General features: G+C 59.2%; 40 non-coding genes across 40 annotated transcripts; all 40 read left to right on the top strand.

Moving 5' to 3' along the window:
- Positions 1 to 251: 251 nt before the first annotated feature.
- LOC148785455 (5S ribosomal RNA) lies at positions 252 to 370 on the top strand. Its single transcript, XR_016062276.1, has one exon. It is a non-coding gene; the product is annotated as a 5S ribosomal RNA (ribosomal RNA).
- Positions 371 to 725: 355 nt separating this feature from the next.
- LOC148785454 (5S ribosomal RNA) lies at positions 726 to 844 on the top strand. Its single transcript, XR_016062167.1, has one exon. It is a non-coding gene; the product is annotated as a 5S ribosomal RNA (ribosomal RNA).
- Positions 845 to 1,199: 355 nt separating this feature from the next.
- On the top strand, positions 1,200 to 1,318 carry LOC148785453 (5S ribosomal RNA). Its single transcript, XR_016062270.1, has one exon. It is a non-coding gene; the product is annotated as a 5S ribosomal RNA (ribosomal RNA).
- Positions 1,319 to 1,673: 355 nt separating this feature from the next.
- On the top strand, positions 1,674 to 1,792 carry LOC148785452 (5S ribosomal RNA). Its single transcript, XR_016062166.1, has one exon. It is a non-coding gene; the product is annotated as a 5S ribosomal RNA (ribosomal RNA).
- Positions 1,793 to 2,147: 355 nt separating this feature from the next.
- On the top strand, positions 2,148 to 2,266 carry LOC148785451 (5S ribosomal RNA). Its single transcript, XR_016062269.1, has one exon. It is a non-coding gene; the product is annotated as a 5S ribosomal RNA (ribosomal RNA).
- A 355-nt stretch (positions 2,267 to 2,621) lies between these two features.
- LOC148785450 (5S ribosomal RNA) lies at positions 2,622 to 2,740 on the top strand. Its single transcript, XR_016062258.1, has one exon. It is a non-coding gene; the product is annotated as a 5S ribosomal RNA (ribosomal RNA).
- A 355-nt stretch (positions 2,741 to 3,095) lies between these two features.
- Positions 3,096 to 3,214, top strand: LOC148785449 (5S ribosomal RNA). The gene has a single exon (XR_016062245.1). It is a non-coding gene; the product is annotated as a 5S ribosomal RNA (ribosomal RNA).
- A 355-nt stretch (positions 3,215 to 3,569) lies between these two features.
- LOC148785448 (5S ribosomal RNA) lies at positions 3,570 to 3,688 on the top strand. The gene has a single exon (XR_016061903.1). It is a non-coding gene; the product is annotated as a 5S ribosomal RNA (ribosomal RNA).
- A 357-nt stretch (positions 3,689 to 4,045) lies between these two features.
- LOC148785447 (5S ribosomal RNA) lies at positions 4,046 to 4,164 on the top strand. The gene has a single exon (XR_016062234.1). It is a non-coding gene; the product is annotated as a 5S ribosomal RNA (ribosomal RNA).
- A 355-nt stretch (positions 4,165 to 4,519) lies between these two features.
- On the top strand, positions 4,520 to 4,638 carry LOC148785446 (5S ribosomal RNA). The gene has a single exon (XR_016062286.1). It is a non-coding gene; the product is annotated as a 5S ribosomal RNA (ribosomal RNA).
- Positions 4,639 to 4,993: 355 nt separating this feature from the next.
- LOC148785445 (5S ribosomal RNA) lies at positions 4,994 to 5,112 on the top strand. The gene has a single exon (XR_016062223.1). It is a non-coding gene; the product is annotated as a 5S ribosomal RNA (ribosomal RNA).
- Positions 5,113 to 5,467: 355 nt separating this feature from the next.
- Positions 5,468 to 5,586, top strand: LOC148785444 (5S ribosomal RNA). The gene has a single exon (XR_016062212.1). It is a non-coding gene; the product is annotated as a 5S ribosomal RNA (ribosomal RNA).
- Positions 5,587 to 5,941: 355 nt separating this feature from the next.
- LOC148785443 (5S ribosomal RNA) lies at positions 5,942 to 6,060 on the top strand. The gene has a single exon (XR_016062201.1). It is a non-coding gene; the product is annotated as a 5S ribosomal RNA (ribosomal RNA).
- Positions 6,061 to 6,415: 355 nt separating this feature from the next.
- On the top strand, positions 6,416 to 6,534 carry LOC148785442 (5S ribosomal RNA). Its single transcript, XR_016061902.1, has one exon. It is a non-coding gene; the product is annotated as a 5S ribosomal RNA (ribosomal RNA).
- A 355-nt stretch (positions 6,535 to 6,889) lies between these two features.
- LOC148785441 (5S ribosomal RNA) lies at positions 6,890 to 7,008 on the top strand. The gene has a single exon (XR_016062190.1). It is a non-coding gene; the product is annotated as a 5S ribosomal RNA (ribosomal RNA).
- Positions 7,009 to 7,363: 355 nt separating this feature from the next.
- Positions 7,364 to 7,482, top strand: LOC148785440 (5S ribosomal RNA). The gene has a single exon (XR_016062179.1). It is a non-coding gene; the product is annotated as a 5S ribosomal RNA (ribosomal RNA).
- Positions 7,483 to 7,837: 355 nt separating this feature from the next.
- LOC148785439 (5S ribosomal RNA) lies at positions 7,838 to 7,956 on the top strand. Its single transcript, XR_016062168.1, has one exon. It is a non-coding gene; the product is annotated as a 5S ribosomal RNA (ribosomal RNA).
- Positions 7,957 to 8,311: 355 nt separating this feature from the next.
- LOC148785438 (5S ribosomal RNA) lies at positions 8,312 to 8,430 on the top strand. Its single transcript, XR_016061900.1, has one exon. It is a non-coding gene; the product is annotated as a 5S ribosomal RNA (ribosomal RNA).
- Positions 8,431 to 8,785: 355 nt separating this feature from the next.
- On the top strand, positions 8,786 to 8,904 carry LOC148785437 (5S ribosomal RNA). Its single transcript, XR_016062157.1, has one exon. It is a non-coding gene; the product is annotated as a 5S ribosomal RNA (ribosomal RNA).
- A 355-nt stretch (positions 8,905 to 9,259) lies between these two features.
- LOC148785436 (5S ribosomal RNA) lies at positions 9,260 to 9,378 on the top strand. Its single transcript, XR_016062146.1, has one exon. It is a non-coding gene; the product is annotated as a 5S ribosomal RNA (ribosomal RNA).
- A 355-nt stretch (positions 9,379 to 9,733) lies between these two features.
- LOC148785435 (5S ribosomal RNA) lies at positions 9,734 to 9,852 on the top strand. The gene has a single exon (XR_016062134.1). It is a non-coding gene; the product is annotated as a 5S ribosomal RNA (ribosomal RNA).
- A 355-nt stretch (positions 9,853 to 10,207) lies between these two features.
- Positions 10,208 to 10,326, top strand: LOC148785434 (5S ribosomal RNA). Its single transcript, XR_016062123.1, has one exon. It is a non-coding gene; the product is annotated as a 5S ribosomal RNA (ribosomal RNA).
- Positions 10,327 to 10,681: 355 nt separating this feature from the next.
- On the top strand, positions 10,682 to 10,800 carry LOC148785433 (5S ribosomal RNA). Its single transcript, XR_016062112.1, has one exon. It is a non-coding gene; the product is annotated as a 5S ribosomal RNA (ribosomal RNA).
- A 355-nt stretch (positions 10,801 to 11,155) lies between these two features.
- LOC148785432 (5S ribosomal RNA) lies at positions 11,156 to 11,274 on the top strand. Its single transcript, XR_016061899.1, has one exon. It is a non-coding gene; the product is annotated as a 5S ribosomal RNA (ribosomal RNA).
- Positions 11,275 to 11,629: 355 nt separating this feature from the next.
- LOC148785431 (5S ribosomal RNA) lies at positions 11,630 to 11,748 on the top strand. The gene has a single exon (XR_016062101.1). It is a non-coding gene; the product is annotated as a 5S ribosomal RNA (ribosomal RNA).
- Positions 11,749 to 12,103: 355 nt separating this feature from the next.
- On the top strand, positions 12,104 to 12,222 carry LOC148785430 (5S ribosomal RNA). The gene has a single exon (XR_016062090.1). It is a non-coding gene; the product is annotated as a 5S ribosomal RNA (ribosomal RNA).
- A 355-nt stretch (positions 12,223 to 12,577) lies between these two features.
- Positions 12,578 to 12,696, top strand: LOC148785429 (5S ribosomal RNA). The gene has a single exon (XR_016062079.1). It is a non-coding gene; the product is annotated as a 5S ribosomal RNA (ribosomal RNA).
- A 355-nt stretch (positions 12,697 to 13,051) lies between these two features.
- On the top strand, positions 13,052 to 13,170 carry LOC148785428 (5S ribosomal RNA). Its single transcript, XR_016061898.1, has one exon. It is a non-coding gene; the product is annotated as a 5S ribosomal RNA (ribosomal RNA).
- Positions 13,171 to 13,527: 357 nt separating this feature from the next.
- LOC148785427 (5S ribosomal RNA) lies at positions 13,528 to 13,646 on the top strand. The gene has a single exon (XR_016062068.1). It is a non-coding gene; the product is annotated as a 5S ribosomal RNA (ribosomal RNA).
- Positions 13,647 to 14,001: 355 nt separating this feature from the next.
- On the top strand, positions 14,002 to 14,120 carry LOC148785426 (5S ribosomal RNA). The gene has a single exon (XR_016061897.1). It is a non-coding gene; the product is annotated as a 5S ribosomal RNA (ribosomal RNA).
- Positions 14,121 to 14,475: 355 nt separating this feature from the next.
- On the top strand, positions 14,476 to 14,594 carry LOC148785425 (5S ribosomal RNA). Its single transcript, XR_016062057.1, has one exon. It is a non-coding gene; the product is annotated as a 5S ribosomal RNA (ribosomal RNA).
- A 357-nt stretch (positions 14,595 to 14,951) lies between these two features.
- LOC148785424 (5S ribosomal RNA) lies at positions 14,952 to 15,070 on the top strand. Its single transcript, XR_016062046.1, has one exon. It is a non-coding gene; the product is annotated as a 5S ribosomal RNA (ribosomal RNA).
- Positions 15,071 to 15,425: 355 nt separating this feature from the next.
- On the top strand, positions 15,426 to 15,544 carry LOC148785423 (5S ribosomal RNA). Its single transcript, XR_016061896.1, has one exon. It is a non-coding gene; the product is annotated as a 5S ribosomal RNA (ribosomal RNA).
- A 355-nt stretch (positions 15,545 to 15,899) lies between these two features.
- On the top strand, positions 15,900 to 16,018 carry LOC148785422 (5S ribosomal RNA). The gene has a single exon (XR_016062035.1). It is a non-coding gene; the product is annotated as a 5S ribosomal RNA (ribosomal RNA).
- A 357-nt stretch (positions 16,019 to 16,375) lies between these two features.
- On the top strand, positions 16,376 to 16,494 carry LOC148785421 (5S ribosomal RNA). The gene has a single exon (XR_016062023.1). It is a non-coding gene; the product is annotated as a 5S ribosomal RNA (ribosomal RNA).
- A 355-nt stretch (positions 16,495 to 16,849) lies between these two features.
- On the top strand, positions 16,850 to 16,968 carry LOC148785420 (5S ribosomal RNA). Its single transcript, XR_016061895.1, has one exon. It is a non-coding gene; the product is annotated as a 5S ribosomal RNA (ribosomal RNA).
- Positions 16,969 to 17,323: 355 nt separating this feature from the next.
- LOC148785419 (5S ribosomal RNA) lies at positions 17,324 to 17,442 on the top strand. Its single transcript, XR_016062012.1, has one exon. It is a non-coding gene; the product is annotated as a 5S ribosomal RNA (ribosomal RNA).
- A 355-nt stretch (positions 17,443 to 17,797) lies between these two features.
- On the top strand, positions 17,798 to 17,916 carry LOC148785418 (5S ribosomal RNA). Its single transcript, XR_016062215.1, has one exon. It is a non-coding gene; the product is annotated as a 5S ribosomal RNA (ribosomal RNA).
- Positions 17,917 to 18,271: 355 nt separating this feature from the next.
- LOC148785417 (5S ribosomal RNA) lies at positions 18,272 to 18,390 on the top strand. Its single transcript, XR_016061894.1, has one exon. It is a non-coding gene; the product is annotated as a 5S ribosomal RNA (ribosomal RNA).
- A 355-nt stretch (positions 18,391 to 18,745) lies between these two features.
- LOC148785416 (5S ribosomal RNA) lies at positions 18,746 to 18,864 on the top strand. Its single transcript, XR_016062001.1, has one exon. It is a non-coding gene; the product is annotated as a 5S ribosomal RNA (ribosomal RNA).
- Positions 18,865 to 18,950: the final 86 nt, after the last annotated feature.

The raw sequence follows: 18,950 nt of genomic DNA, 5'->3' as shown, positions 1-18,950 counted from the left end.
CATCACGAATGCGGGCAACGATCGAAAACGCGCCGGAATCCACCGAAAACGGCGAAATTTGGGCCACGAAATGTGGCCCAACGGGGCAAGCCCAGTTGTCCACGTCGTGGAGCTCGCGGCGAGCTTCGCGTGCATAGGCTGCTCGCGGCGTAGCTCCACCAGTGCGCAAAGTTACGCCCCCCGGAAGATTCGACGTCCCACCTGTCGCTCCGCTGCCAGAGCATAAAAGGTTAAAGCGCGCATATCTCAGCGGGTGCGATCATACCAGCACTAATGCACCGGATCCCATCAGAACTCCGAAGTTAAGCGTGCTTGGGCGAGAGTAGTACTAGGATGGGTGACCCCCTGGGAAGTCCTCGTGTTGCACCCCTTTTTGCGAACTGCTCCTCCCACCCGTCCAGCTTCCTGCTTTTTCTCGACCGTTCCGCGCACCCCAACCCCTGTATATCTCCCCATGAGACCCCACGGCCGACTCATCACGAATGCGGCCAACGATCGAAAACGCGCCGGAATCCACCGAAAACGGTGAAATTTGGGCCACGAAATGTGGCCCAACGGGGTAAGCCCAGTTGTCCACGTCGTGGAGCTCGCGGCGAGCTTCGCGTGCATAGGCTGCTCGCGGCGTGGCTCCACCAGTGCGCAAAGTTACGCCCCCCGGAAGATTCGACGTCCCACCTGTCGCTCCGCTGCTAGAGCATAAAAGGTTAAAGCGCGCATATCTCAGCGGGTGCGATCATACCAGCACTAATGCACCGGATCCCATCAGAACTCCGAAGTTAAGCGTGCCAGGGCAAGAGTAGTACTAGGATGGGTGACCCCCTGGGAAGTCCTCGTGTTGCACACCTTTTTGCGAAATGCTCCTCCGACCCGTCCAGCTTCCTGCTTTTTCTCGACCGTTCCGCACACCCCAACCCCTGTATATCTCCCCATGAGACCCCACGGCCGACTCATCACGAATGCGGGCAACGATCGAAAACGCGCCGGAATCCACCGAAAACGGCGAAATTTGGGCCACGAAATGTGGCCCAACGGGGCAAGCCCAGTTGTCCACGTCGTGGAGCTCGCGGCGAGCTTCGCGTGCATAGGCTGCTCGCGGCGTAGCTCCACCAGTGCGCAAAGTTACGCCCCCCGGAAGATTCGACGTCCCACCTGTCGCTCCGCTGCCAGAGCATAAAAGGTTAAAGCGCGCATATCTCAGCGGGTGCGATCATACCAGCACTAATGCACCGGATCCCATCAGAACTCCGAAGTTAAGCGTGCTTGGGCGAGAGTAGTACTAGGATGGGTGACCCCCTGGGAAGTCCTCGTGTTGCACCCCTTTTTGCGAACTGCTCCTCCCACCCGTCCAGCTTCCTGCTTTTTCTCGACCGTTCCGCGCACCCCAACCCCTGTATATCTCCCCATGAGACCCCACGGCCGACTCATCACGAATGCGGCCAACGATCGAAAACGCGCCGGAATCCACCGAAAACGGTGAAATTTGGGCCACGAAATGTGGCCCAACGGGGTAAGCCCAGTTGTCCACGTCGTGGAGCTCGCGGCGAGCTTCGCGTGCATAGGCTGCTCGCGGCGTGGCTCCACCAGTGCGCAAAGTTACGCCCCCCGGAAGATTCGACGTCCCACCTGTCGCTCCGCTGCTAGAGCATAAAAGGTTAAAGCGCGCATATCTCAGCGGGTGCGATCATACCAGCACTAATGCACCGGATCCCATCAGAACTCCGAAGTTAAGCGTGCCAGGGCAAGAGTAGTACTAGGATGGGTGACCCCCTGGGAAGTCCTCGTGTTGCACACCTTTTTGCGAAATGCTCCTCCGACCCGTCCAGCTTCCTGCTTTTTCTCGACCGTTCCGCACACCCCAACCCCTGTATATCTCCCCATGAGACCCCACGGCCGACTCATCACGAATGCGGGCAACGATCGAAAACGCGCCGGAATCCACCGAAAACGGCGAAATTTGGGCCACGAAATGTGGCCCAACGGGGCAAGCCCAGTTGTCCACGTCGTGGAGCTCGCGGCGAGCTTCGCGTGCATAGGCTGCTCGCGGCGTAGCTCCACCAGTGCGCAAAGTTACGCCCCCCGGAAGATTCGACGTCCCACCTGTCGCTCCGCTGCCAGAGCATAAAAGGTTAAAGCGCGCATATCTCAGCGGGTGCGATCATACCAGCACTAATGCACCGGATCCCATCAGAACTCCGAAGTTAAGCGTGCTTGGGCGAGAGTAGTACTAGGATGGGTGACCCCCTGGGAAGTCCTCGTGTTGCACCCCTTTTTGCGAACTGCTCCTCCCACCCGTCCAGCTTCCTGCTTTTTCTCGACCGTTCCGCGCACCCCAACCCCTGTATATCTCCCCATGAGACCCCACGGCCGACTCATCACGAATGCGGCCAACGATCGAAAACGCGCCGGAATCCACCGAAAACGGTGAAATTTGGGCCACGAAATGTGGCCCAACGGGGCAAGCCCAGTTGTCCACGTCGTGGAGCTCGCGGCGAGCTTCGCGTGCATAGGCTGCTCGCGGCGTAGCTCCACCAGTGCGCAAAGTTACGCCCCCCGGAAGATTCGACGTCCCACCTGTCGCTCCGCTGCCAGAGCATAAAAGGTTAAAGCGCGCATATCTCAGCGGGTGCGATCATACCAGCACTAATGCACCGGATCCCATCAGAACTCCGAAGTTAAGCGTGCTTGGGCGAGAGTAGTACTAGGATGGGTGACCCCCTGGGAAGTCCTCGTGTTGCACCCCTTTTTGCGAACTGCTCCTCCCACCCGTCCAGCTTCCTGCTTTTTCCCGACCGTTCCGCGCACCCCAACCCCTGTATATCTCCCCATGAGACCCCACGGCCGACTCATCACGAATGCGGCCAACGATCGAAAACGCGCCGGAATCCACCGAAAACGGTGAAATTTGGGCCACGAAATGTGGCCCAACGGGGCAAGCCCAGTTGTCCACGTCGTGGAGCTCGCGGCGAGCTTCGCGTGCATAGGCTGCTCGCGGCGTAGCTCCACCAGTGCGCAAAGTTACGCCCCCCGGAAGATTCGACGTCCCACCTGTCGCTCCGCTGCCAGAGCATAAAAGGTTAAAGCGCGCATATCTCAGCGGGTGCGATCATACCAGCACTAATGCACCGGATCCCATCAGAACTCCGAAGTTAAGCGTGCTTGGGCGAGAGTAGTACTAGGATGGGTGACCCCCTGGGAAGTCCTCGTGTTGCACCCCTTTTTGCGAACTGCTCCTCCCACCCGTCCAGCTTCCCGCTTTTTCTCGACCGTTCCGCGCACCCCAACCCCTGTATATCTCCCCATGAGACCCCACGGCCGACTCATCACGAATGCGGCCAACGATCGAAAACGCGCCGGAATCCACCGAAAACGGCGAAATTTGGGCCACGAAATGTGGCCCAACGGGGCAAGCCCAGTTGTCCACGTCGTGGAGCTCGCGGCGAGCTTCGCGTGCATAGGCTGCTCGCGGCGTGGCTCCACCAGTGCGCAAAGTTACGCCCCCCGGAAGATTCGACGTCCCACCTGTCGCTCCGCTGCTAGAGCATAAAAGGTTAAAGCGCGCATATCTCAGCGGGTGCGATCATACCAGCACTAATGCACCGGATCCCATCAGAACTCCGAAGTTAAGCGTGCCAGGGCAAGAGTAGTACTAGGATGGGTGACCCCCTGGGAAGTCCTCGTGTTGCACCCCTTTTTGCGAAATGCTCCTCCGACCCGTCCAGCTTCCTGCTTTTTCTCGACCGTTCCGCACACCCCAACCCCTGTATATATCTCCCCCTGAGACCCCACGGCCGACTCATCACGAATGCGGCCAACGATCGAAAACGCGCCGGAATCCACCGAAAACGGCGAAATTTGGGCCACGAAATGTGGCCCAACGGGGCAAGCCCAGCTGTCCACGTCGTGGAGCTCGCGGCGAGCTTCGCGTGCATAGGCTGCTCGCGGCGTAGCTCCACCAGTGCGCAAAGTTACGCCCCCCGGAAGATTCGACGTCCCACCTGTCGCTCCGCAGCCAGAGCATAAAAGGTTAAAGCGCGCATATCTCAGCGGGTGCGATCATACCAGCACTAATGCACCGGATCCCATCAGAACTCCGAAGTTAAGCGTGCTTGGGCGAGAGTAGTACTAGGATGGGTGACCCCCTGGGAAGTCCTCGTGTTGCACCCCTTTTTGCGAACTGCTCCTCCCACCCGTCCAGCTTCCTGCTTTTTCTCGACCGTTCCGCGCACCCCAACCCCTGTATATCTCCCCATGAGACCCCACGGCCGACTCATCACGAATGCGGCCAACGATCGAAAACGCGCCGGAATCCACCGAAAACGGTGAAATTTGGGCCACGAAATGTGGCCCAACGGGGCAAGCCCAGTTGTCCACGTCGTGGAGCTCGCGGCGAGCTTCGCGTGCATAGGCTGCTCGCGGCGTAGCTCCACCAGTGCGCAAAGTTACGCCCCCCGGAAGATTCGACGTCCCACCTGTCGCTCCGCTGCTAGAGCATAAAAGGTTAAAGCGCGCATATCTCAGCGTGTGCGATCATACCAGCACTAATGCACCGGATCCCATCAGAACTCCGAAGTTAAGCGTGCTTGGGCGAGAGTAGTACTAGGATGGGTGACCCCCTGGGAAGTCCTCGTGTTGCACACCTTTTTGCGAAATGCTCCTCCGACCCGTCCAGCTTCCTGCTTTTTCTCGACCGTTCCGCACACCCCAACCCCTGTATATCTCCCCATGAGACCCCACGGCCGACTCATCACGAATGCGGGCAACGATCGAAAACGCGCCGGAATCCACCGAAAACGGCGAAATTTGGGCCACGAAATGTGGCCCAACGGGGCAAGCCCAGTTGTCCACGTCGTGGAGCTCGCGGCGAGCTTCGCGTGCATAGGCTGCTCGCGGCGTAGCTCCACCAGTGCGCAAAGTTACGCCCCCCGGAAGATTCGACGTCCCACCTGTCGCTCCGCTGCCAGAGCATAAAAGGTTAAAGCGCGCATATCTCAACGGGTGCGATCATACCAGCACTAATGCACCGGATCCCATCAGAACTCCGAAGTTAAGCGTGCTTGGGCGAGAGTAGTACTAGGATGGGTGACCCCCTGGGAAGTCCTCGTGTTGCACCCCTTTTTGCGAACTGCTCCTCCCACCCGTCCAGCTTCCTGCTTTTTCTCGACCGTTCCGCGCACCCCAACCCCTGTATATCTCCCCATGAGACCCCACGGCCGACTCATCACGAATGCGGCCAACGATCGAAAACGCGCCGGAATCCACCGAAAACGGTGAAATTTGGGCCACGAAATGTGGCCCAACGGGGCAAGCCCAGTTGTCCACGTCGTGGAGCTCGCGGCGAGCTTCGCGTGCATAGGCTGCTCGCGGCGTAGCTCCACCAGTGCGCAAAGTTACGCCCCCCGGAAGATTCGACGTCCCACCTGTCGCTCCGCTGCCAGAGCATAAAAGGTTAAAGCGCGCATATCTCAGCGGGTGCGATCATACCAGCACTAATGCACCGGATCCCATCAGAACTCCGAAGTTAAGCGTGCTTGGGCGAGAGTAGTACTAGGATGGGTGACCCCCTGGGAAGTCCTCGTGTTGCACCCCTTTTTGCGAACTGCTCCTCCCACCCGTCCAGCTTCCTGCTTTTTCCCGACCGTTCCGCGCACCCCAACCCCTGTATATCTCCCCATGAGACCCCACGGCCGACTCATCACGAATGCGGCCAACGATCGAAAACGCGCCGGAATCCACCGAAAACGGTGAAATTTGGGCCACGAAATGTGGCCCAACGGGGCAAGCCCAGTTGTCCACGTCGTGGAGCTCGCGGCGAGCTTCGCGTGCATAGGCTGCTCGCGGCGTAGCTCCACCAGTGCGCAAAGTTACGCCCCCCGGAAGATTCGACGTCCCACCTGTCGCTCCGCTGCCAGAGCATAAAAGGTTAAAGCGCGCATATCTCAGCGGGTGCGATCATACCAGCACTAATGCACCGGATCCCATCAGAACTCCGAAGTTAAGCGTGCTTGGGCGAGAGTAGTACTAGGATGGGTGACCCCCTGGGAAGTCCTCGTGTTGCACCCCTTTTTGCGAACTGCTCCTCCCACCCGTCCAGCTTCCCGCTTTTTCTCGACCGTTCCGCGCACCCCAACCCCTGTATATCTCCCCATGAGACCCCACGGCCGACTCATCACGAATGCGGCCAACGATCGAAAACGCGCCGGAATCCACCGAAAACGGCGAAATTTGGGCCACGAAATGTGGCCCAACGGGGCAAGCCCAATTGTCCACGTCGTGGAGCTCGCGGCGAGCTTCGCGTGCATAGGCTGCTCGCGGCGTGGCTCCACCAGTGCGCAAAGTTACGCCCCCCGGAAGATTCGACGTCCCACCTGTCGCTCCGCTGCTAGAGCATAAAAGGTTAAAGCGCGCATATCTCAGCGGGTGCGATCATACCAGCACTAATGCACCGGATCCCATCAGAACTCCGAAGTTAAGCGTGCCAGGGCAAGAGTAGTACTAGGATGGGTGACCCCCTGGGAAGTCCTCGTGTTGCACCCCTTTTTGCGAAATGCTCCTCCGACCCGTCCAGCTTCCTGCTTTTTCTCGACCGTTCCGCACACCCCAACCCCTGTATATCTCCCCATGAGACCCCACGGCCGACTCATCACGAATGCGGGCAACGATCGAAAACGCGCCGGAATCCACCGAAAACGGCGAAATTTGGGCCACGAAATGTGGCCCAACGGGGCAAGCCCAGTTGTCCACGTCGTGGAGCTCGCGGCGAGCTTCGCGTGCATAGGCTGCTCGCGGCGTAGCTCCACCAGTGCGCAAAGTTACGCCCCCCGGAAGATTCGACGTCCCACCTGTCGCTCCGCTGCCAGAGCATAAAAGGTTAAAGCGCGCATATCTCAGCGGGTGCGATCATACCAGCACTAATGCACCGGATCCCATCAGAACTCCGAAGTTAAGCGTGCTTGGGCGAGAGTAGTACTAGGATGGGTGACCCCCTGGGAAGTCCTCGTGTTGCACCCCTTTTTGCGAACTGCTCCTCCCACCCGTCCAGCTTCCTGCTTTTTCTCGACCGTTCCGCGCACCCCAACCCCTGTATATCTCCCCATGAGACCCCACGGCCGACTCATCACGAATGCGGCCAACGATCGAAAACGCGCCGGAATCCACCGAAAACGGTGAAATTTGGGCCACGAAATGTGGCCCAACGGGGCAAGCCCAGTTGTCCACGTCGTGGAGCTCGCGGCGAGCTTCGCGTGCATAGGCTGCTCGCGGCGTAGCTCCACCAGTGCGCAAAGTTACGCCCCCCGGAAGATTCGACGTCCCACCTGTCGCTCCGCTGCCAGAGCATAAAAGGTTAAAGCGCGCATATCTCAGCGGGTGCGATCATACCAGCACTAATGCACCGGATCCCATCAGAACTCCGAAGTTAAGCGTGCTTGGGCGAGAGTAGTACTAGGATGGGTGACCCCCTGGGAAGTCCTCGTGTTGCACCCCTTTTTGCGAACTGCTCCTCCCACCCGTCCAGCTTCCTGCTTTTTCCCGACCGTTCCGCGCACCCCAACCCCTGTATATCTCCCCATGAGACCCCACGGCCGACTCATCACGAATGCGGCCAACGATCGAAAACGCGCCGGAATCCACCGAAAACGGTGAAATTTGGGCCACGAAATGTGGCCCAACGGGGCAAGCCCAGTTGTCCACGTCGTGGAGCTCGCGGCGAGCTTCGCGTGCATAGGCTGCTCGCGGCGTAGCTCCACCAGTGCGCAAAGTTACGCCCCCCGGAAGATTCGACGTCCCACCTGTCGCTCCGCTGCCAGAGCATAAAAGGTTAAAGCGCGCATATCTCAGCGGGTGCGATCATACCAGCACTAATGCACCGGATCCCATCAGAACTCCGAAGTTAAGCGTGCTTGGGCGAGAGTAGTACTAGGATGGGTGACCCCCTGGGAAGTCCTCGTGTTGCACCCCTTTTTGCGAACTGCTCCTCCCACCCGTCCAGCTTCCCGCTTTTTCTCGACCGTTCCGCGCACCCCAACCCCTGTATATCTCCCCATGAGACCCCACGGCCGACTCATCACGAATGCGGCCAACGATCGAAAACGCGCCGGAATCCACCGAAAACGGCGAAATTTGGGCCACGAAATGTGGCCCAACGGGGCAAGCCCAATTGTCCACGTCGTGGAGCTCGCGGCGAGCTTCGCGTGCATAGGCTGCTCGCGGCGTGGCTCCACCAGTGCGCAAAGTTACGCCCCCCGGAAGATTCGACGTCCCACCTGTCGCTCCGCTGCTAGAGCATAAAAGGTTAAAGCGCGCATATCTCAGCGGGTGCGATCATACCAGCACTAATGCACCGGATCCCATCAGAACTCCGAAGTTAAGCGTGCCAGGGCAAGAGTAGTACTAGGATGGGTGACCCCCTGGGAAGTCCTCGTGTTGCACCCCTTTTTGCGAAATGCTCCTCCGACCCGTCCAGCTTCCTGCTTTTTCTCGACCGTTCCGCACACCCCAACCCCTGTATATCTCCCCATGAGACCCCACGGCCGACTCATCACGAATGCGGGCAACGATCGAAAACGCGCCGGAATCCACCGAAAACGGCGAAATTTGGGCCACGAAATGTGGCCCAACGGGGCAAGCCCAGTTGTCCACGTCGTGGAGCTCGCGGCGAGCTTCGCGTGCATAGGCTGCTCGCGGCGTAGCTCCACCAGTGCGCAAAGTTACGCCCCCCGGAAGATTCGACGTCCCACCTGTCGCTCCGCTGCCAGAGCATAAAAGGTTAAAGCGCGCATATCTCAGCGGGTGCGATCATACCAGCACTAATGCACCGGATCCCATCAGAACTCCGAAGTTAAGCGTGCTTGGGCGAGAGTAGTACTAGGATGGGTGACCCCCTGGGAAGTCCTCGTGTTGCACCCCTTTTTGCGAACTGCTCCTCCCACCCGTCCAGCTTCCTGCTTTTTCTCGACCGTTCCGCGCACCCCAACCCCTGTATATCTCCCCATGAGACCCCACGGCCGACTCATCACGAATGCGGCCAACGATCGAAAACGCGCCGGAATCCACCGAAAACGGTGAAATTTGGGCCACGAAATGTGGCCCAACGGGGCAAGCCCAGTTGTCCACGTCGTGGAGCTCGCGGCGAGCTTCGCGTGCATAGGCTGCTCGCGGCGTAGCTCCACCAGTGCGCAAAGTTACGCCCCCCGGAAGATTCGACGTCCCACCTGTCGCTCCGCTGCCAGAGCATAAAAGGTTAAAGCGCGCATATCTCAGCGGGTGCGATCATACCAGCACTAATGCACCGGATCCCATCAGAACTCCGAAGTTAAGCGTGCTTGGGCGAGAGTAGTACTAGGATGGGTGACCCCCTGGGAAGTCCTCGTGTTGCACCCCTTTTTGCGAACTGCTCCTCCCACCCGTCCAGCTTCCTGCTTTTTCCCGACCGTTCCGCGCACCCCAACCCCTGTATATCTCCCCATGAGACCCCACGGCCGACTCATCACGAATGCGGCCAACGATCGAAAACGCGCCGGAATCCACCGAAAACGGTGAAATTTGGGCCACGAAATGTGGCCCAACGGGGCAAGCCCAGTTGTCCACGTCGTGGAGCTCGCGGCGAGCTTCGCGTGCATAGGCTGCTCGCGGCGTAGCTCCACCAGTGCGCAAAGTTACGCCCCCCGGAAGATTCGACGTCCCACCTGTCGCTCCGCTGCCAGAGCATAAAAGGTTAAAGCGCGCATATCTCAGCGGGTGCGATCATACCAGCACTAATGCACCGGATCCCATCAGAACTCCGAAGTTAAGCGTGCTTGGGCGAGAGTAGTACTAGGATGGGTGACCCCCTGGGAAGTCCTCGTGTTGCACCCCTTTTTGCGAACTGCTCCTCCCACCCGTCCAGCTTCCCGCTTTTTCTCGACCGTTCCGCGCACCCCAACCCCTGTATATCTCCCCATGAGACCCCACGGCCGACTCATCACGAATGCGGCCAACGATCGAAAACGCGCCGGAATCCACCGAAAACGGCGAAATTTGGGCCACGAAATGTGGCCCAACGGGGCAAGCCCAGTTGTCCACGTCGTGGAGCTCGCGGCGAGCTTCGCGTGCATAGGCTGCTCGCGGCGTAGCTCCACCAGTGCGCAAAGTTACGCCCCCCGGAAGATTCGACGTCCCACCTGTCGCTCCGCTGCCAGAGCATAAAAGGTTAAAGCGCGCATATCTCAGCGGGTGCGATCATACCAGCACTAATGCACCGGATCCCATCAGAACTCCGAAGTTAAGCGTGCTTGGGCGAGAGTAGTACTAGGATGGGTGACCCCCTGGGAAGTCCTCGTGTTGCACCCCTTTTTGCGAACTGCTCCTCCCACCCGTCCAGCTTCCTGCTTTTTCCCGACCGTTCCGCGCACCCCAACCCCTGTATATCTCCCCATGAGACCCCACGGCCGACTCATCACGAATGCGGCCAACGATCGAAAACGCGCCGGAATCCACCGAAAACGGTGAAATTTGGGCCACGAAATGTGGCCCAACGGGGCAAGCCCAGTTGTCCACGTCGTGGAGCTCGCGGCGAGCTTCGCGTGCATAGGCTGCTCGCGGCGTAGCTCCACCAGTGCGCAAAGTTACGCCCCCCGGAAGATTCGACGTCCCACCTGTCGCTCCGCTGCCAGAGCATAAAAGGTTAAAGCGCGCATATCTCAGCGGGTGCGATCATACCAGCACTAATGCACCGGATCCCATCAGAACTCCGAAGTTAAGCGTGCTTGGGCGAGAGTAGTACTAGGATGGGTGACCCCCTGGGAAGTCCTCGTGTTGCACCCCTTTTTGCGAACTGCTCCTCCCACCCGTCCAGCTTCCCGCTTTTTCTCGACCGTTCCGCGCACCCCAACCCCTGTATATCTCCCCATGAGACCCCACGGCCGACTCATCACGAATGCGGCCAACGATCGAAAACGCGCCGGAATCCACCGAAAACGGCGAAATTTGGGCCACGAAATGTGGCCCAACGGGGCAAGCCCAGTTGTCCACGTCGTGGAGCTCGCGGCGAGCTTCGCGTGCATAGGCTGCTCGCGGCGTAGCTCCACCAGTGCGCAAAGTTACGCCCCCCGGAAGATTCGACGTCCCACCTGTCGCTCCGCTGCCAGAGCATAAAAGGTTAAAGCGCGCATATCTCAGCGGGTGCGATCATACCAGCACTAATGCACCGGATCCCATCAGAACTCCGAAGTTAAGCGTGCCAGGGCAAGAGTAGTACTAGGATGGGTGACCCCCTGGGAAGTCCTCGTGTTGCACCCCTTTTTGCGAAATGCTCCTCCGACCCGTCCAGCTTCCTGCTTTTTCTCGACCGTTCCGCACACCCCAACCCCTGTATATCTCCCCATGAGACCCCACGGCCGACTCATCACGAATGCGGGCAACGATCGAAAACGCGCCGGAATCCACCGAAAACGGCGAAATTTGGGCCACGAAATGTGGCCCAACGGGGCAAGCCCAGTTGTCCACGTCGTGGAGCTCGCGGCGAGCTTCGCGTGCATAGGCTGCTCGCGGCGTAGCTCCACCAGTGCGCAAAGTTACGCCCCCCGGAAGATTCGACGTCCCACCTGTCGCTCCGCTGCCAGAGCATAAAAGGTTAAAGCGCGCATATCTCAGCGGGTGCGATCATACCAGCACTAATGCACCGGATCCCATCAGAACTCCGAAGTTAAGCGTGCTTGGGCGAGAGTAGTACTAGGATGGGTGACCCCCTGGGAAGTCCTCGTGTTGCACCCCTTTTTGCGAACTGCTCCTCCCACCCGTCCAGCTTCCTGCTTTTTCTCGACCGTTCCGCGCACCCCAACCCCTGTATATCTCCCCATGAGACCCCACGGCCGACTCATCACGAATGCGGCCAACGATCGAAAACGCGCCGGAATCCACCGAAAACGGTGAAATTTGGGCCACGAAATGTGGCCCAACGGGGCAAGCCCAGTTGTCCACGTCGTGGAGCTCGCGGCGAGCTTCGCGTGCATAGGCTGCTCGCGGCGTAGCTCCACCAGTGCGCAAAGTTACGCCCCCCGGAAGATTCGACGTCCCACCTGTCGCTCCGCTGCCAGAGCATAAAAGGTTAAAGCGCGCATATCTCAGCGGGTGCGATCATACCAGCACTAATGCACCGGATCCCATCAGAACTCCGAAGTTAAGCGTGCTTGGGCGAGAGTAGTACTAGGATGGGTGACCCCCTGGGAAGTCCTCGTGTTGCACCCCTTTTTGCGAACTGCTCCTCCCACCCGTCCAGCTTCCTGCTTTTTCCCGACCGTTCCGCGCACCCCAACCCCTGTATATCTCCCCATGAGACCCCACGGCCGACTCATCACGAATGCGGCCAACGATCGAAAACGCGCCGGAATCCACCGAAAACGGTGAAATTTGGGCCACGAAATGTGGCCCAACGGGGCAAGCCCAGTTGTCCACGTCGTGGAGCTCGCGGCGAGCTTCGCGTGCATAGGCTGCTCGCGGCGTAGCTCCACCAGTGCGCAAAGTTACGCCCCCCGGAAGATTCGACGTCCCACCTGTCGCTCCGCTGCCAGAGCATAAAAGGTTAAAGCGCGCATATCTCAGCGGGTGCGATCATACCAGCACTAATGCACCGGATCCCATCAGAACTCCGAAGTTAAGCGTGCTTGGGCGAGAGTAGTACTAGGATGGGTGACCCCCTGGGAAGTCCTCGTGTTGCACCCCTTTTTGCGAACTGCTCCTCCCACCCGTCCAGCTTCCCGCTTTTTCTCGACCGTTCCGCGCACCCCAACCCCTGTATATCTCCCCATGAGACCCCACGGCCGACTCATCACGAATGCGGCCAACGATCGAAAACGCGCCGGAATCCACCGAAAACGGCGAAATTTGGGCCACGAAATGTGGCCCAACGGGGCAAGCCCAGTTGTCCACGTCGTGGAGCTCGCGGCGAGCTTCGCGTGCATAGGCTGCTCGCGGCGTGGCTCCACCAGTGCGCAAAGTTACGCCCCCCGGAAGATTCGACGTCCCACCTGTCGCTCCGCTGCTAGAGCATAAAAGGTTAAAGCGCGCATATCTCAGCGGGTGCGATCATACCAGCACTAATGCACCGGATCCCATCAGAACTCCGAAGTTAAGCGTGCCAGGGCAAGAGTAGTACTAGGATGGGTGACCCCCTGGGAAGTCCTCGTGTTGCACCCCTTTTTGCGAAATGCTCCTCCGACCCGTCCAGCTTCCTGCTTTTTCTCGACCGTTCCGCACACCCCAACCCCTGTATATATCTCCCCCTGAGACCCCACGGCCGACTCATCACGAATGCGGCCAACGATCGAAAACGCGCCGGAATCCACCGAAAACGGCGAAATTTGGGCCACGAAATGTGGCCCAACGGGGCAAGCCCAGCTGTCCACGTCGTGGAGCTCGCGGCGAGCTTCGCGTGCATAGGCTGCTCGCGGCGTAGCTCCACCAGTGCGCAAAGTTACGCCCCCCGGAAGATTCGACGTCCCACCTGTCGCTCCGCAGCCAGAGCATAAAAGGTTAAAGCGCGCATATCTCAGCGGGTGCGATCATACCAGCACTAATGCACCGGATCCCATCAGAACTCCGAAGTTAAGCGTGCTTGGGCGAGAGTAGTACTAGGATGGGTGACCCCCTGGGAAGTCCTCGTGTTGCACCCCTTTTTGCGAACTGCTCCTCCCACCCGTCCAGCTTCCTGCTTTTTCTCGACCGTTCCGCGCACCCCAACCCCTGTATATCTCCCCATGAGACCCCACGGCCGACTCATCACGAATGCGGCCAACGATCGAAAACGCGCCGGAATCCACCGAAAACGGTGAAATTTGGGCCACGAAATGTGGCCCAACGGGGCAAGCCCAGTTGTCCACGTCGTGGAGCTCGCGGCGAGCTTCGCGTGCATAGGCTGCTCGCGGCGTAGCTCCACCAGTGCGCAAAGTTACGCCCCCCGGAAGATTCGACGTCCCACCTGTCGCTCCGCTGCTAGAGCATAAAAGGTTAAAGCGCGCATATCTCAGCGGGTGCGATCATACCAGCACTAATGCACCGGATCCCATCAGAACTCCGAAGTTAAGCGTGCCAGGGCAAGAGTAGTACTAGGATGGGTGACCCCCTGGGAAGTCCTCGTGTTGCACCCCTTTTTGCGAAATGCTCCTCCGACCCGTCCAGCTTCCTGCTTTTTCTCGACCGTTCCGCACACCCCAACCCCTGTATATCTCCCCATGAGACCCCACGGCCGACTCATCACGAATGCGGCCAACGATCGAAAACGCGCCGGAATCCACCGAAAACGGCGAAATTTGGGCCACGAAATGTGGCCCAACGGGGCAAGCCCAGTTGTCCACGTCGTGGAGCTCGCGGCGAGCTTCGCGTGCATAGGCTGCTCGCGGCGTAGCTCCACCAGTGCGCAAAGTTACGCCCCCCGGAAGATTCGACGTCCCACCTGTCGCTCCGCTGCCAGAGCATAAAAGGTTAAAGCGCGCATATCTCAGCGGGTGCGATCATACCAGCACTAATGCACCGGATCCCATCAGAACTCCGAAGTTAAGCGTGCTTGGGCGAGAGTAGTACTAGGATGGGTGACCCCCTGGGAAGTCCTCGTGTTGCACCCCTTTTTGCGAAATGCTCCTCCGACCCGTCCAGCTTCCTGCTTTTTCTCGACCGTTCCGCACACCCCAACCCCTGTATATATCTCCCCCTGAGACCCCACGGCCGACTCATCACGAATGCGGCCAACGATCGAAAACGCGCCGGAATCCACCGAAAACGGCGAAATTTGGGCCACGAAATGTGGCCCAACGGGGCAAGCCCAGCTGTCCACGTCGTGGAGCTCGCGGCGAGCTTCGCGTGCATAGGCTGCTCGCGGCGTAGCTCCACCAGTGCGCAAAGTTACGCCCCCCGGAAGATTCGACGTCCCACCTGTCGCTCCGCAGCCAGAGCATAAAAGGTTAAAGCGCGCATATCTCAGCGGGTGCGATCATACCAGCACTAATGCACCGGATCCCATCAGAACTCCGAAGTTAAGCGTGCTTGGGCGAGAGTAGTACTAGGATGGGTGACCCCCTGGGAAGTCCTCGTGTTGCACCCCTTTTTGCGAACTGCTCCTCCCACCCGTCCAGCTTCCTGCTTTTTCTCGACCGTTCCGCGCACCCCAACCCCTGTATATCTCCCCATGAGACCCCACGGCCGACTCATCACGAATGCGGCCAACGATCGAAAACGCGCCGGAATCCACCGAAAACGGTGAAATTTGGGCCACGAAATGTGGCCCAACGGGGCAAGCCCAGTTGTCCACGTCGTGGAGCTCGCGGCGAGCTTCGCGTGCATAGGCTGCTCGCGGCGTAGCTCCACCAGTGCGCAAAGTTACGCCCCCCGGAAGATTCGACGTCCCACCTGTCGCTCCGCTGCTAGAGCATAAAAGGTTAAAGCGCGCATATCTCAGCGGGTGCGATCATACCAGCACTAATGCACCGGATCCCATCAGAACTCCGAAGTTAAGCGTGCCAGGGCAAGAGTAGTACTAGGATGGGTGACCCCCTGGGAAGTCCTCGTGTTGCACCCCTTTTTGCGAAATGCTCCTCCGACCCGTCCAGCTTCCTGCTTTTTCTCGACCGTTCCGCACACCCCAACCCCTGTATATCTCCCCATGAGACCCCACGGCCGACTCATCACGAATGCGGCCAACGATCGAAAACGCGCCGGAATCCACCGAAAACGGCGAAATTTGGGCCACGAAATGTGGCCCAACGGGGCAAGCCCAGTTGTCCACGTCGTGGAGCTCGCGGCGAGCTTCGCGTGCATAGGCTGCTCGCGGCGTAGCTCCACCAGTGCGCAAAGTTACGCCCCCCGGAAGATTCGACGTCCCACCTGTCGCTCCGCTGCCAGAGCATAAAAGGTTAAAGCGCGCATATCTCAGCGGGTGCGATCATACCAGCACTAATGCACCGGATCCCATCAGAACTCCGAAGTTAAGCGTGCTTGGGCGAGAGTAGTACTAGGATGGGTGACCCCCTGGGAAGTCCTCGTGTTGCACCCCTTTTTGCGAAATGCTCCTCCGACCCGTCCAGCTTCCTGCTTTTTCTCGACCGTTCCGCACACCCCAACCCCTGTATATATCTCCCCCTGAGACCCCACGGCCGACTCATCACGAATGCGGCCAACGATCGAAAACGCGCCGGAATCCACCGAAAACGGCGAAATTTGGGCCACGAAATGTGGCCCAACGGGGCAAGCCCAGCTGTCCACGTCGTGGAGCTCGCGGCGAGCTTCGCGTGCATAGGCTGCTCGCGGCGTAGCTCCACCAGTGCGCAAAGTTACGCCCCCCGGAAGATTCGACGTCCCACCTGTCGCTCCGCAGCCAGAGCATAAAAGGTTAAAGCGCGCATATCTCAGCGGGTGCGATCATACCAGCACTAATGCACCGGATCCCATCAGAACTCCGAAGTTAAGCGTGCTTGGGCGAGAGTAGTACTAGGATGGGTGACCCCCTGGGAAGTCCTCGTGTTGCACCCCTTTTTGCGAACTGCTCCTCCCACCCGTCCAGCTTCCTGCTTTTTCTCGACCGTTCCGCGCACCCCAACCCCTGTATATCTCCCCATGAGACCCCACGGCCGACTCATCACGAATGCGGCCAACGATCGAAAACGCGCCGGAATCCACCGAAAACGGTGAAATTTGGGCCACGAAATGTGGCCCAACGGGGCAAGCCCAGTTGTCCACGTCGTGGAGCTCGCGGCGAGCTTCGCGTGCATAGGCTGCTCGCGGCGTAGCTCCACCAGTGCGCAAAGTTACGCCCCCCGGAAGATTCGACGTCCCACCTGTCGCTCCGCTGCTAGAGCATAAAAGGTTAAAGCGCGCATATCTCAGCGGGTGCGATCATACCAGCACTAATGCACCGGATCCCATCAGAACTCCGAAGTTAAGCGTGCCAGGGCAAGAGTAGTACTAGGATGGGTGACCCCCTGGGAAGTCCTCGTGTTGCACCCCTTTTTGCGAAATGCTCCTCCGACCCGTCCAGCTTCCTGCTTTTTCTCGACCGTTCCGCACACCCCAACCCCTGTATATCTCCCCATGAGACCCCACGGCCGACTCATCACGAATGCGGCCAACGATCGAAAACGCGCCGGAATCCACCGAAAACGGCGAAATTTGGGCCACGAAATGTGGCCCAACGGGGCAAGCCCAGTTGTCCACGTCGTGGAGCTCGCGGCGAGCTTCGCGTGCATAGGCTGCTCGCGGCGTAGCTCCACCAGTGCGCAAAGTTACGCCCCCCGGAAGATTCGACGTCCCACCTGTCGCTCCGCTGCCAGAGCATAAAAGGTTAAAGCGCGCATATCTCAGCGGGTGCGATCATACCAGCACTAATGCACCGGATCCCATCAGAACTCCGAAGTTAAGCGTGCTTGGGCGAGAGTAGTACTAGGATGGGTGACCCCCTGGGAAGTCCTCGTGTTGCACCCCTTTTTGCGAACTGCTCCTCCCACCCGTCCAGCTTCCTGCTTTTTCTCGACCGTTCCGCGCACCCCAACCCCTGTATATCTCCCCATGAGACCCCACGGCCGACTCATCACGAATGCGGCCAACGATCGAAAACGCGCCGGAATCCACCGAAAACGGTGAAATTTGGGCCACGAAATGTGGCCCAACGGGGCAAGCCCAGTTGTCCACGTCGTGGAGCTCGCGGCGAGCTTCGCGTGCATAGGCTGCTCGCGGCGTAGCTCCACCAGTGCGCAAAGTTACGCCCCCCGGAAGATTCGACGTCCCACCTGTCGCTCCGCTGCTAGAGCATAAAAGGTTAAAGCGCGCATATCTCAGCGTGTGCGATCATACCAGCACTAATGCACCGGATCCCATCAAAACTCCGAAGTTAAGCGTGCTTGGGCGAGAGTAGTACTAGGATGGGTGACCCCCTGGGAAGTCCTCGTGTTGCACCCCTTTTTGCGAAATGCTCCTCCGACCCGTCCAGCTTCCTACTTTTTCTCGACCGTTCCGCCCACCCCAACCCCTGTATATCTCCCCCTGAGACCCCACGGCCGACTCATCACGAATGCGGCCAACGATCGAAAACGCGCCGGAATCCACCGAAAACGGCGAAATTTGGGCCACGAAATGTGGCACAACGGGGTAAGCCCAGTTGTCCACGTCGTGGAGCTCGCGGCGAGCTTCGCGTGCATAGGCTGCTCGCGGCGTGGCTCCACCAGTGCGCAAAGTTACGCCCCCCGGAAGATTCGACGTCCCACCTGTCGCTCCGCTGCTAGAGCATAAAAGGTTAAAGCGCGCATATCTCAGCGGGTGCGATCATACCAGCACTAATGCACCGGATCCCATCAGAACTCCGAAGTTAAGCGTGCCAGGGCAAGAGTAGTACTAGGATGGGTGACCCCCTGGGAAGTCCTCGTGTTGCACCCCTTTTTGCGAAATGCTCCTCCGACCCGTCCAGCTTCCTGCTTTTTCTCGACCGTTCCGCACACCCCAACCCCTGTATATCTCCCCATGAGACCCCACGGCCGACTCATCACGAATGCGGCCAACGATCGAAAACGCGCCGGAATCCACCGAAAACGGCGAAATTTGGGCCACGAAATGTGGCCCAACGGGGCAAGCCCAGTTGTCCACGTCGTGGAGCTCGCGGCGAGCTTCGCGTGCATAGGCTGCTCGCGGCGTAGCTCCACCAGTGCGCAAAGTTACGCCCCCCGGAAGATTCGACGTCCCACCTGTCGCTCCGCTGCCAGAGCATAAAAGGTTAAAGCGCGCATATCTCAGCGGGTGCGATCATACCAGCACTAATGCACCGGATCCCATCAGAACTCCGAAGTTAAGCGTGCTTGGGCGAGAGTAGTACTAGGATGGGTGACCCCCTGGGAAGTCCTCGTGTTGCACCCCTTTTTGCGAACTGCTCCTCCCACCCGTCCAGCTTCCTGCTTTTTCTCGACCGTTCCGCGCACCCCAACCCCTGTATATCTCCCCAT

Source organism: Sesamum indicum, linkage group LG10 (assembly GCF_026168435.1).
Source record: "Sesamum indicum cultivar Baizhima isolate 11 linkage group LG10, ASM2616843v1, whole genome shotgun sequence".
Lineage (NCBI taxonomy): Eukaryota > Viridiplantae > Streptophyta > Magnoliopsida > Lamiales > Pedaliaceae > Sesamum > Sesamum indicum.
The sequence above is the reverse complement of the archived record's forward strand: the minus strand, read 5'-3'. Positions and strand labels throughout refer to the sequence as shown.